The sequence below is a fragment of the Sorex fumeus genome, unplaced genomic scaffold (genome assembly GCF_029834395.1).
Source record: "Sorex fumeus unplaced genomic scaffold, SorFum_2.1 ptg000098l, whole genome shotgun sequence".
Taxonomy (NCBI): Eukaryota; Metazoa; Chordata; class Mammalia; order Eulipotyphla; family Soricidae; genus Sorex; species Sorex fumeus.
In genome coordinates, this window is record NW_026606155.1 from 63,645,772 (window position 1) to 63,659,897 (window position 14,126).

The following is a 14,126-nucleotide window of genomic DNA, read 5'->3' on the forward strand; positions in this document are numbered from 1 at the left end:
TCCAGATGTATTTCTGTCAAAAACCGGTGGGTTTCAAGATTTGTTTCTGAGTCTCTGGGATCATGGCCATTAAGCAGCTTGATCAGGAGCCAGAGAGGCCATTTATAGGCAGCAACTCGGGGTCTCGTTGGGATGGGGAGGAAAGGGCTGGTTCCACCCCCATCTGGGGAGGCCCTGTGTGTCTCATCACTGCAGGCCCAAACCTGACTGACTGTCCAGTGGCCTCTGGAGGATGGTGGTCACCGGGATGCCAGGGGGAAGAGGCCAAGGCACAAAACCTATTCTCACCTGGAGTGGCCCAGCGCCAGTAACCTACTGCAGGAGCAGGACGCATTTCTGCCAAAAGCCTTTGGGTTCCAAGATTCGTTTCTGAGTCTCTGGGATCATGGCTATTAAGCAGTTTGATCAGGAACCAGAGAGGCCATGTCTCCAATTATATAGCTGAGCCGGAGGTGGTTTGTGGGTGTGTCTTCCACATACCTAACTTTTGGCCATTTACTTTCTTGGTAAACTTTGCCTGAAGTTTTTGGGGTCTGGCCAAAGGCACAGCAGCAATTTTGGGGTATCTGAAAGTCTGGTGCCATCGGCTGCTGATGCACTCACCTCATAGGTACAGATTGACCTGCTGGCGGCTCTATATTCCCTCTTTTGTGTATTTTAAAAGCAGCAATCAGGTCTAGTTTAAGGTTTTATGTGAGATCACTGTGAAAAAGCTTCTTCTAAGTAACATTTCACAGAAATTGGGTTTAAGGGATTTGTATATTAGTCAATTTTTAAGTAGTATATAGATTTTTTTCATGACAGACACAGCCAAAAATGTAGTTTAAGGAAAATAAACTCTCAAATGCTCAAACCTAGAATGTATTTGGTTAGTTAAAAAAAAAAAAATTAGCCTTTGATTACAACAGATACTTAGTAATAAGAGAAGCAATTTATTACATTCTGCTTGTTTTTGTTCTACTGCCACTGTATGGAAGTCTGTATTTTTAAATCATACGTCAGTACTTACTAGAGGTGAACCACATTAAAAGACCAGTTACAGAGTCACAGATAGTCTTTATGTTAGACACATGACCTATTATCTATACATTGCACATTGCTCGGTGAAGTAGCCACTGTCAGTGGTGGGGCTGTTATCATGGCATAACTTCTCACAGATGAGGGACTAAGCTTTCAGAGGTCAAGTGTTTTTGCCCAAGTTCACAAAGCTACTACGAGACAAATTAGGATTCAAATTCATGTGTGCCTAAAACCTAAGTACACACTTTTCTTACCAAATAAACTAAAACCTAGCTGTGCAACAGAATCGCCATGGGGAGCTTGTTAACAAAATTTACAGTGAAATTCCAGTCCTAAAAATAGCAATTTTCACAGGGACTCTGAATTATTTAACAAGTTTCCCAGGTGACTCGTGGGCAGCAAGTTAATGCTGGACTGGGAGGACAATTTAAAACCCAGCACAATACGTTCAGCTGCCTCGTCCATGTTCCATTAGAGTCAATGACCAGCAAGTGAAATCAGTATGGGTCCTTAGTACCAAGTCCAACATTCAAGTAAAAATCATGAGGTGAGTAAGGACTCAATTCGATTTTGTTTTTTATTAGTGAGACATCATGAGGTACAGTTGTAGACTTACAAATTAGATTGGGAAACACATCTTGGAAAATGGAATTTGCTTCTTTTTCTTGACGACCGAAACCTGGAGTCATCTTTGATTCCTCCTCTCCCTCTGACTTTTCTCTGAAGTGAATCTCTTCCTCCGCCTTTTGTCTATTGAGAGGATATTACCTTCCGTGGACAGCATGAGTTGCTGCCCAACAGTAACACTTACTCTCACCCTTCCTTTCACAGGTGGAGCTCACCTACTGCTACAAACCGGGAAAATGTCAGATACCTGGTTCCTCAGGACCCCTTAGTGCTGAATCATTAAGCTGAGCCTCAGTCCTGCTCAGAGAAGCAACCAAAATGTTGAAATTTTTGTACCAGCACAGGCTGAGGGAACATAGCCTAGTTGTGGTGACAGAGGAAGAAATCACCCTCTCAGCACCCAATAGTATTTAGCAGAAAGGAACATAAACATGCAACCTCAGAGCCCTGGCACAGTCTGCTTCTTTAACCAAGCCGTCTGACTCCCAGGATTCTTCTCTGTGAAATAACAACCCCCAATTTTTCAGCCAGTTTCAGTTAAGTCAACTCTCACCTCTCACTCTGATTATTAGAACAGCCTCCCTTTCCTTCTGCCTCTTATTGGTTCTCTGGGGTCACTGTAAGCCTTACCTTTGAAAAGCACACAGTTTTATCAAGAACTGAACGCTATCAGAAAAACTCTAAAATATACCCCTTTGATTCCAGAACAAAAATCAAAGCCCTGCTTTAGTTACTGTAACAATCTAAACCATTATCCTGTGGCCACTCTAACATCCCCCTCCAGTCAATGTGCAATAATAGCAAAATCATTTTAATGCCAATGGAATCGTGTCTAGCCCCTGGCTAAATCTGCTTCCAATTCTTCCTAGGATGAATTCTGAATTTCCTGACAGGGTCTCCAAGACTGAACTCTGCCTCCCACACTGACTGCTATCTCCCTGGCATTCCTTAGATTCCTCCAATTCACCAAGTCCCTTTGCATTGGATATTCTCTGGCACAAAGGTCGATGCTCTTCAGAAATTTTCATTCTAAGCCAGGGAGATAGCTCAAAGGACTGGGATACAGAATTTGCCTTCAGGAGTTGGGGTTTCTATCCCTGGTATCTCATGATCCCCTGGCACGGGAAAAACCTAGCCATGTTCCAATAGTAACCCCTCAGTACTACTGTGTATGGATCAAAAGTCAGTTAAAAACAGAGGGCTGCAGAGGAGAAAAGGCAGAGACTGAAAAGAGGATGAAAGAATAATTGAGAATTTGGCTAAAAGATGTGTGGTTCAGTGGTAGAGCACTGGTTTTGCTAGCATGAGACTAAGTTTGATCTTTGGCACCACCCCACATGTTAAGTGCATTCCCCAGCACGGTCTGCAATATCCAAGGCACCAATGAAGAATGTGATCCTCGTGAGCATGGCAGCCATGTGTGCAACGTGCCACAACCATGTGCGCTTGCGACCCCCAGACAAAGCAACAGCAATACAACAAAGGGAAGGGACAAGAGGAAATTAGGATTCAGGACAGTAATAATTATTACCATTAAAAAAATAAATCCTCGAAGGAGGACCATTGTCCAGTTAAATGCTCTTTTGGCAAGAGAATTTCCATTCAATGGCACTTAGACAGCTAACTTGCTCTCCACTCTATCTAAAATTCCTACTATGGCATCAGAGCAAGGAGTTCACACACACACACACACACACACACTTTCAAGGAATGTCTTGGGTTCTGCATTCCATAAACTATATCATAAAACCACAGGCCAGGGGCAAGGGAGAGAGCTAAAAGGACTAGAGCACAGGCCTGGCCTGTACAGGGCCCGGGATTTGATCCCCATCATCACATAGCCTCCAAAGCACCATGAAACGCAGTACTGGTACTCCCCAAAACTCCTAAGAATTAATACCCCACCCCCACCCCACCACCCAAAAAACCCCACGCTATGTGATGCAATGAACAAGAGTCAAAAATAAGACTCACCAAGGGAAATGAGCAGTTACCTGACCCAGCCTGCTTTAGGAGCCTCAGCAACAGCCTCTGGGCTGCTCTGATGCACTACTGCATATGTCACATTTCTAGCAATTTTTCCTAAGAAAATTCAACACACTTCAACAACAGCTGGCTTCCATTTTCCCTATTTAATCATGTATAAAAATAAAACATCATTTATATTATCAAAATCATTTCCATGGCAAATATGAAAATGTCAGAGCCCTAACTCAAGGCCTAAAAGGAGAAGTGTCAGTTTTGCAGGAGATTTTTTTGTGAAAGGCAGATGTTTAGCTACTCACGTTCCATTTTTAGGACTTATTTCCAAGCAAGTCTATTCTCTCTTGATTTCAATTTCCTCCTTTAAAAATGACACTTGGTAGGCTCTCTAGTTTCTGAAGTTTTCCTTTTTCTTTTGATTATTTATAATATCCTTTTGTAACATGAAACTAAATTATTTCTATTACTCCATGATAAAAAAAAAACAATTTCTATCACCAGACACTTTAGCAAAGATTTGATGCTCAAAACATGTATTACTTATAATGGGAAAATTCTTTCAGAGAATTAACGTTCACAAGCTCTGTGGTGTAACCATTGCAAAGACAAAATTGATAACTAGCTGAGAAATTCTCATTAAACAGAAAAAAAAAACAGCGAAATTAAGATTGGGATCTTTAGTGCTTGATCAAATGCCTACTAAACTGTGTCTAGGGAAAGTTCTGCCCCAGTATTGTTACAAACATCCCTCTTATTCCAGATATGTCCTTCACCCCAGCATCACCCCATCAGAGTGCTTGATTCTTCTTTTGAAACTTAATCCGCTGGGAAAAAGAAAGAGAGACCAGTAGTCAAACTAAAAAAGTCTCTCCTCTATTTAAAAAAAAAAAAAGCACACATATTTTCCCTGAAACAACTCTCCCCTGGATGAGTGCCACCCTCAGCCATGCACAGCTGGTGTTTGCTCACTAAAACACTCCCTTCATAAACAAGGCCCCTCTATCGTATTATCACTGGCATCTATTAATTTTCAAATTGTCCCTACCATGATAAAAATGTCTAAGCCATGTAGCTTTTGGAAATACCACTCTAATTAGTATCCAAATCACCCAGAGGGGGAAACTTTTTTAAATTCTCAGAGAACTACTAAAAGAACAAAGCTTACCATATTTTAAGTCAAAGAAAATAAGGAAATTGACTAGTAAAATAATAAGGAATCAAGTGCTGAAAACCAATGTGCAATAGACCAATTTAAATTTCTAAAACAAATGTCATTTTTTTAACTCTACAGATTAAACAGTTTAGATAAATCTCAGAATACATTAATTCCTTCCTTAGAAACTTAATATGTAATACTGATCAGAGGACTGATCAGTATTTCTCAGGCCAGGGAGACAGCTCAAAGGACTGTATACAGGCCTGGAATGAGGAGTCAGGGATTACATTGCTAGCAATGTAAGATCCCCTAAGCACCACGGGGTGGTCTTGCTGGGCCTGAGAAATAGCACAGGTCAAGTACTGCCAAGACTGGTTTCCAGGCCCCCTGAGCACTGCTGAGGAGATATCCTCTCCAGCCCCCCTGACACACAAAGAAAGAGAAAGATATCTCAAACACCATTTTCCCAAACTACTCTCACTTTGGGTGAACTTTTTTTTTTTCAGTTTCCTCTGAAGAAACTTAAAAGAAGATTCAGTAGCCTGAATTAAGATTAAGAAGAATTATCTACCTAATGGTGACTCCAAAATCAAATCTCCAGCACCAGCTTCTCCTGTGAGTTCTGGTACTACTCATTGACAGTACCTATCAATGGTACTGTCTATAACACATTTTATTTATGTCAACATTATTTAGGGGCCATACCAACCCAGTGTTGCTAAGAGGGTAATGTGGCACCAGGGGTAAAATTCAAGGGCCTTAGACAAGCAGGACATGTGCCCCACCATATATAAGCCACATCCCTAGACCCTCTTTTAGGCATTTTAACCTTAACACTGGGAGATAACTAATTTTAACCACCAATAACTCCAGTAATCTTCTCTGTCTCAGGAAATATCACTAACATTCATCAAGTTTTGCTTCAACTTGATTAAAAGAAACAAGAAACAAGGAACATTAAAAGAAAAAGAAAAAAGAAAATAATGAAAATGAGCTATAATGTGGATAAATCTTCAAAACATTATGCTAAGTGAAATAAGCCAGGCACAATAAGCCAATTATTGCATTTAGCTGATATGACTTAGCTGAGGAATCTAAAATAGTCCAATTCAGGGAGAGGAGATTGGGGTCACCATGGGCTTCAGACAGGCAAAATCAGAGTCACTGTTAGATGAATACTGCCTCTCAGTTTAGGATGACAAGTTCTGGGAAAAAATAGTGGTGACATGTGATTGTACTAAATGACACTGAACTCTAGATAGGTAAAGGTAAAGGTAAAGGCCCTCCCGTTGATCGTCGATTTGCTCGAGCGGGCCCAGTAACGTCTCCATTGGAGACTTTGTTGTTACTGTGTCTGGCATATTGAATACTCTCGGTAGCTTGCCGGGCTCTCCGAGAGGGGCGGAGGAATCGAACTCGGGTCGGCCATGTTGGCCGCTTGTAAGGCGAACGCCCTACCCGCTGTGCTATCGCTCCAGCCCTACTGAACTCTAGATACAATTCAAAATGGTTACAAGAGCAAATTTATATAAATTATATTTGCCGTGTCAAAAAAAAAACCTTATCACTCTCTTTACCATCCACATCCAATTTATCAACAATTCTTCTTCCTAGTTTTATCTTTAAAAACTTATGGAACCTGGGTAAAAGACACAGTACAAGGATTAAGACGCTTACAAGTGGCTGACTGCAGTTTGATTCCTAGCACCACACGTGGTCCACTGATCATTGCCAGAAGTCCTCCCTGAGAACCAGTGGGTGCGCTTTCAATACTTCTTGAAAAACTGGTTTCAAAACTATAATTTCTTTAAGTCAGTATCTGTCCATAAAGCTGTGTACTGTTTCTTCAGATCTGAATGATATTTTACTGGATTAAATATTCTTGGTAAAGTCTTCAGTTCATTGAAGTTTGTTTGTTTTTTCACTATGTCCCACCATTCTCTTCTGGTTTGCAATGTCTCATTTGATAGATGTGCTGTGGATCTTATAGAAACTCCTCTGTAAGTTTCTTCTTTTACCTTGCTGCTTTCAATATTCTTTCTCATCTTTAAATTTTTGCATTCTGATTACAATGTGTCTTGGAGTTTTTCTATTTGGATCTGTTTTTGCTAGTAACCTTTGAGCTTCCTGGAACTGGATGCACACATTCTCAGTTCATGAAAATTATTTATTTGGGTTTTGGGCCAGGACTTACTAGTGGCTTTGTGCTCAGAGATCACTTCTGACAGGGCTCAGGGAACCTTATGTGTGCCAGGGATTCAACCTGGGTCTTCCACTTGCAAGGCAAATATCCTACCTGCTGTACTATCTCTTGGGTCCCAATCCTGGGAAATTTTTATTATGAATGATTTCTTTGACTAGTGGTTCCTCATTGAGTTTGCCTTTCTGTTTCTTATGGACTCCAGTGATTCTTACATTGCTCTGTTTGAACTCATCCCATAGGTCTCTGGTATGCTGTTCATTTAAGTTCAGACTTTCTTCCATCTGCTGTTGTTTTCTAAGGAGTTTGTTGTCTTGGAGTTTACTGATCTTTTCCTCAGATGCTGCTATTTGCAATGCAGACTTTCTATTGAACTTTTTATTTTACCTACCCTACCTTCATTTCTGTCATTCTGATTGTAATTTTCTCATTTCCATGCTCATACTTGTTCTTTGCTGACTACTACCTCTATCATCATTTCTATGAGCTCGTTAAACATCATCAACATGGTAGCCTTAAAGTTACTGATCTCAGAGATAACAAATCTGGTTGGAACTGGCAGAGCCATCCATGCTCTAATTATTACTCACTGAGTCTTGTGGGCTTCTACACAGTTCCTCATTCCATCTGCTGTGCTCTGAGAGAGAATCTTTGTAGTAAGCAACACTGGGAGTATTTGAGGAATTAGCTGGATGTGCTCTACATTTTGAGATTGATAGCTGTACTACTCCTTTTGTATAACCACTCTAGTAGATGAAAATGGTTATCTCATTTTTTTTCCAAGTAATCAGTTCTTTACCTTTACCACTTTTAATTAGTAATATTCAATTTTGAGATATAATTCATACTACGAACTGATTATACTGTTTGTTTGCAAGGGTTGATTCTGATTGAAGGGCAAAATGGGACCTTGAATGACTGAGGGTCTCCTCGGTTTGGTTTGGTTTTGCTTTGTTTTTTTGGTTTGGGGGCCACACCCAGAAATACTCATAGATTATTCCTGGCTTGGTACTCAAAGACCACCTCTGGCTGGCTCGGGGGACCACCAGGATTGGCCACATGCAAGGCAAATGTTGAGCCCCTATACTTTCTCTCCAGCCCAAAGACTTCCTCTTGGTTGTTTCAAGTATCTTGCTTTCCTTTAATGTTCAGGAAGTCTTTGTATGAATAGAAGATAATACATATGACTAAAAGCTTTTACAGACATATTTTTTGAGTGTGTTTGTTTTGGGTCCCTTGTCTGGCAGTGCTCAAGGGTTACTCCTGGCTCTGTCGTCAGAGAGGGGATGCTCCTGGCAGTGCTCAGGGGGGCATGCAGTGCTGGCGATCAAACCTGGGTCTCCCACATGCACAGAACAAGTTCAGCCCATTGAGTTTAGCTCTAATTTTACACCTTATTTATATACTTTATTCTCTTCTATTTACTCAGTAACTACCCTGTTAGGAACTTTTCTGGTTCCTGAGATATTATTGGAAAAGTTCAAGCTTTTATCTTTAAGCAGTTTATAGCTTTTCTAGTAGAAGAGATATAATAAATACATGACTATTTTTAGGTAGTAATAAGAATTATGAAAAGCAATAAGGCAGTGAGAAGAAATAGAAGTGATGGGAGTTGCTATTTTTGATAGAGTTGTCCAGAAGTGTCTCACTTTAAACATTTAAGCAAAAATCTAAATAAGCTCAGAAGCTGGACCACGGGAAGTGCAAGAGTCTCTCAGTGGGCTCAACTTGGCAACAACAAAAAGTTTTCATTATTTCTAGGTTAAGCTAGGCAGGTACATGCCACGCAGAGCATCTTAAGTTTTGGTGGAAACTGAGCTCTGCTTTCTGAGAATGATATAGTGGCTTTTTGACCAGGACGTGACGTGCTCTAGACTAGTTCATAAGGTGAAGGGACAGGTATTGGAACATCTCATGACTGAAACCCAATCATGAACAATGGTATATCATGAGGTGATTCAATAAAAAATAAAATAAATTTTAAAAACAAGCTTAAAATTAAAAACATAAGAGGCAGCTGCATTGCATAGCCTCAAGTGATAAGAATGAAAACAGGAGCTTCCATGCCTGACTCCACCCTCAGCAGACCCACATCCAAATCCTCAATCCTTTGCCTTTTCATGCAACCATCCTGATGAAGTTAACCGCCCAACTGACACCTCCTGGTCCTTTTCAGAACAAAAGTCCTGGTAGTTCCACAATTAGGAACTGATCCACGGCCCTGAGCATTGCCAGGATTGTCCCCCAAATAATACTAACAATGAATTCATAAACACAATAACAGAACCAGGGAGATGGCATGGGGAGCAAGGACTCACTGCCGAGCACTGTCAGAAAGGCCTGGGTGGTCTGACACCACAGGGCTTGAGTGGAACCGCAACCTTGGGTCCTCATATTGAAACATCTAGTCTAGTTGCCGAATTGGGAGTCAGGGAGGAGGAGCAGCAATAATAAATTCTGCGGCGTATACAGCAGATTTGGAATCCTCAAATACGATTATTAAGAATGTAAAACAGGACAGTTACTTTGTAAGAAGTCAGTTCCTAAACCATCATGTTTCATATAAACAGAAATCCTTATCATATAGGCATACTCAAGGGGAAGGAAAACATATCTGCTCAAAACGTCATACAAGATTCATAGAAGCAATATTAATAATAGCCAAAACATGGAAAACAACCGAAATGTCTATCAATTTGTGTGTCAAATGTGGCATGGCCATACAAGGAATGTTTACTTAGGCAAGCTACCAGTTATGTATTTGATATGCCAAAAACAGTAACAAGTCTCACAATTACTTAGTCACAAAGAGAAATAAAATTTTGATATATGCTACAAATTGGGTGGAGCTATAGCACAGTGGTAGGGCGTTTGCTTGCACGCAGCCAGCCCGGCCAAGCCGGATTCGATTCCTCTGCCCCTCTCGGAGAGTTCAGCAAGCTACTGAGAGAGTATCTCGCCCGCACGGCAAAGCCTGGCAAGCTAGCCATGACGTATTCGATATGGCAAACACAGTAACAACAAGTCTCATGATGGAGACGTTACTGGGCCCGCTCGAGCAAATCAATGAACAACAGGAGGACAGTGACAGTGACATGCTACAAATTATAAACCTTTAAGCCTTATTCTAAGTGAAATATGCCATTCGCAAAGCCACATATTATATGGTTCCATTTATAAAAGATGTCAAAAATAAAAAAATTCAGAGATAGGAAGAGAATGGTAGGTGCTAAGAGATGAGGTTGGTGTAAATATACATATAGGTGAGTTGTATCTTATTTTAAATATAGCTACTTAAAAAATAAATATTATTAACTAATTTAAAAGCTAAAAATCTAGGTTTCATTCAGATCCTCTTTCTGTTTACATTCCCCATTCAGGAATTACAGTTAAGGTCCATATTTCTAGAAATTACTGTGAATATAAAGCCATCCTTCACCTTAGTTACAGACTAGTCATTTGAGAGGATTTACTATTAATGTCTATAATATCTGATTACGTAATCATTTTAATTACTCACAGATGTTTTTAGCAGTTATTGTTGATGAAACCTTCACTTAGACTACATTTCATTTGGTAATAGTATGATAAAATAATATCCGGGCCTTAATTTCTAGAACAAGTCTCTCTCCATCACTAAACAAGTATGTGGAAATTCAGCGTTAGTTACTTGTGTTACATACATTAACAGAGAGGACAGCAGACAAAAGTCACAAACCAATGGCATTAAGTGCATTCAAGATTAATGTTTCTTACAAGATGTAGCCATAGTTATTTGCTAGGGTTCTGCTGATATTTATTTACTTTTTGTGGTTCCAATCCCTGTGTTTCGTGATATTCTCAAACAACATTTATATTATCAAGCAACAGTTTTTAAATTGTGCTATGAGGATCTCTGGGGGTACATATTCTTTGGGGAGGTGTGATTTTTTTCATAATAATACTTTGAGATTAAAAAAAAATGTTGCTTGGCCAGAATGTTCTTCAGCTCCACAGATTGTTTTAAATAGTCTGACAGATATCCTAATCTTCCTTAAAGTATGTTACATTTTTTTACCACTTTTAAAGAAAATACCTATGTGTTGAACAGATTTGATATGCTGTTTGGCTCTTATTTAACCGACCCCAAACAGCCAAGAGCGTAAAACTAGACAGAGCAACACTGATCCGTTTCCATGGTGACTGGCACAAAACTCCACCTCATTCCAGATAACAACCTGGCACAAATTCAAGAGCAAAGGTTATTCCAAGGTTTGGAAAAATTTCATTCTACCCAGGAAAAATCTAAGGAGAAGCAATCTTTTTCCCACACAAGGGGATCAAGACAGCCTTCAAAGACAATTTGAGTACTTTGCTACCTTAATTTAAGAATGTTACTTTGTTTAAGAGTCACAGGCAATAAGCCAGCTTGTCATTTATTGCTCTTAGAAAATCCCTCCTTGTTATCTGTGCTGACAGTGATAAAATCATCTTTTAAAGCAACAGAAAGATAGTTTTCCTCTAACTCAGCTGAAAAAGAGGCAGTTGTATTTTATCACTCACTGAAGTAGAGGAGGCTGCCTGCTCTCTTTAAGCAGCTGATTAAGATTTCACAGAAGTACAAAGGAGACTTAAAACTTTTGGGAAACAACAGAGAAGAGGAGAGTCTCTGAAGAAGCTTCTTAAGAAGAAGCTCCAAAGAACTACATATTAAAACAGCAATTCATTTTCAGTAAAATTGGTTGATGTGGTTAATTTGGCAAAGCATTTGAGAAATGAAGAGGAAGTTAGAACATGGTAAAAGGTTCAAGCTTATAATTATTTCATCTTATTGCACAAACAATAAATAAAGACTCTTTAAAAGTTCCTTCCCTTTCATCTGAACACTCATTGACCCATTTCTGCACAGCAGCACTGACCCCAGCCCTTTCACACACTGCAACTGCCAAAATGAGCTATCACATGCTCCTGACAAGAAAGAAATAGGCTGGAACAAAACATAAACTGAAATATTTCACAGCCAAAATTAAAGCTTTAAAATGCCACAACTGAAGACAATACTATTCTGATTTCGAGTTTATTCTCAAAGCCTTTAATCTTATCAAAACATTTTAAATATAATACTTGCTCAAGTCTCTAAGTTTTCTGGTGCATGAGAATTAAAGTTTCAAATGTAAGTTTTTGGGTTTTATTATAGATGTCTTAGCAAAAATCAAAATGAATGATAGAATGTAAATGCCTTACTTAAAAGCTTCTCAAAGTATAATTCTTCCAATTTAATATATATATTCCATTTAAATATTTTTAAAAATATTACTCCTTGATGGAACGCTTCACGAATTTGCGTGTCATCCTTGCGCAGGGGCCATGCTAATCTTCGGGCTGGAGCGATAGCACAGCGGTAGGGCGTTCGCCTTACAAGCGGCCAACATGGCCGACCCGAGTTCGATTCCTCCGCCCCTCTCGGAGAGCCCGGCAAGCTACCGAGAGTATCTCGCCCGCACGGCAGAGCCTGGCAAGCTCCCCGTGACGTATTCGATATGCCAGACACAGTAACAACAAAGTCTCCAATGGAGACGTTACTGGGCCCGCTCGAGCAAATCGACGATCAACGGGAGGGCCTTTACCTTTACCTTTACCTTTACTCCTTGATAATTCTGTAGACATTTTTGGAAGTCCAGTAACATATTCAAACATTTGAAGATTTTCACTCAAATTAAATCAATTTTTTGCTTGGAGGCTCGCTCAGAATGGGAGATGTGTGCTAAAAGTAGACTATGATGACCACTTAGTACCAGTATTGCAAACCATAACACCCAAAAGGGGAGAGAGAGAGAGGGAGAGAGAGAGAGGGAGGGAGAGAGAGAGAGAGAGAGAGAGAGAGAGAAGGAGAATGTACCTTCTACAGAGGCAGGTGGGGGGGGCAGGAGGGGGTGGCGGTAGGGATACTGGGAACACTGGTGGTGGAGAATGGGCACTAGTGGAGGGATAGGTTCTCAATCATTGTATGACTGAAGCGTAATCAGAAAAGTTTGTAAGTCTGTAACTGTACCTCACGGTGAGTCACTAAAAAATTAATTTTCAATTACTGAACAATTATTTACTAAACTATATCATGAAAGGTCAAACAACAGGAACATATGATTTATGATACAGTTCCCAATGGAAATTAGTCACTATAATAACAAGAGACATGCACAAAAGCCAACAGAATAATAAGTGACTTGATTTGAAGTCTCTAAGAAGGACTCACAGAATCACAGGAAATGATGTCGAATACTGAACCTGAAGAATGAAAGAAGCTGAATGAAGGAAGCAAGGAATAGTCAATGCAAAGGAGCAGTTGAAGAAAATCAACTGCAGAGTGAAAAATTAGGCCATAAGAATCTTTTAAGCACAAAGCTAAGATTCTCGTGCACCTTCCTCCCGCGTCAGACCCCGCCATCCTCTGCTTGTGTTCACGTGTCAACTTCCTTTGGCTCCAGGGATGGCGCTGAAAAGCAGCATGCGCAGGGGCTGAGGGTTCAAGTGTCTCCGAGGGGCACTTACAGCAAGAAGGCGAAGGCGGAGACAGCAAGGATAGGCCCAGGAACAATGACATCCAAAGAAAAAACGATGATGAAAAACCTGAGCAAGTAAAACGAAAACGCCAATCCCAAAAAAAGAAGAAGGGAAAGAATTCCCTGCCCAGAATGGAGAGGAATCGCGTCCTTTGGGAGGGAGTGAAGTCCAGAAGTCTAGAGGAAAGCTGGACATGTTCAGCGATTTGTTCCCTGTTTCCACTGGGCCATTCCTAGCAGGCAGAATGATCAGAATGAAGTGGAGATGATATAGATAAGTTTGCAGGGAATATGATGGAAGTTAAGAGAAAGAGTAAGGAACAGCAGCTGAAGCATTACACTGGCTTCCAAACTCCTGAACCTGATAATCATTATGACTTTTGTCTTGTACCTTGAATCCTAAGATTTTTCTCGTCATTAAGACTGTGGCCTCAGCTCTATAAGCTTGTACTTTTGTGATTTACTTTTTTTGTACCCTTTGGTCTTCCCACATAACTGTATCTACATGAATACTGTTTTGGTCTCTGTAAAACTTTGTTTCCAGACAATTTAACTTAGTTTTAGAATATTAAATATTCTTTTCATAACATGAAATAAAGCT

The 14,126-nt window shown here is 40.1% G+C and overlaps 1 protein-coding gene and 1 pseudogene across 1 annotated transcript in view; both read right to left on the bottom strand.

Annotated features, from left to right (window-relative positions):
- The window catches only part of NUBPL (NUBP iron-sulfur cluster assembly factor, mitochondrial), a 286,873-nt gene that overhangs the window by 256,303 nt on the left and 16,444 nt on the right, over nucleotides 1-14,126 (bottom strand). The window lies entirely within an intron of this gene.
- Nucleotides 12,272-12,345, bottom strand: LOC130042195 (uncharacterized; annotated as a pseudogene).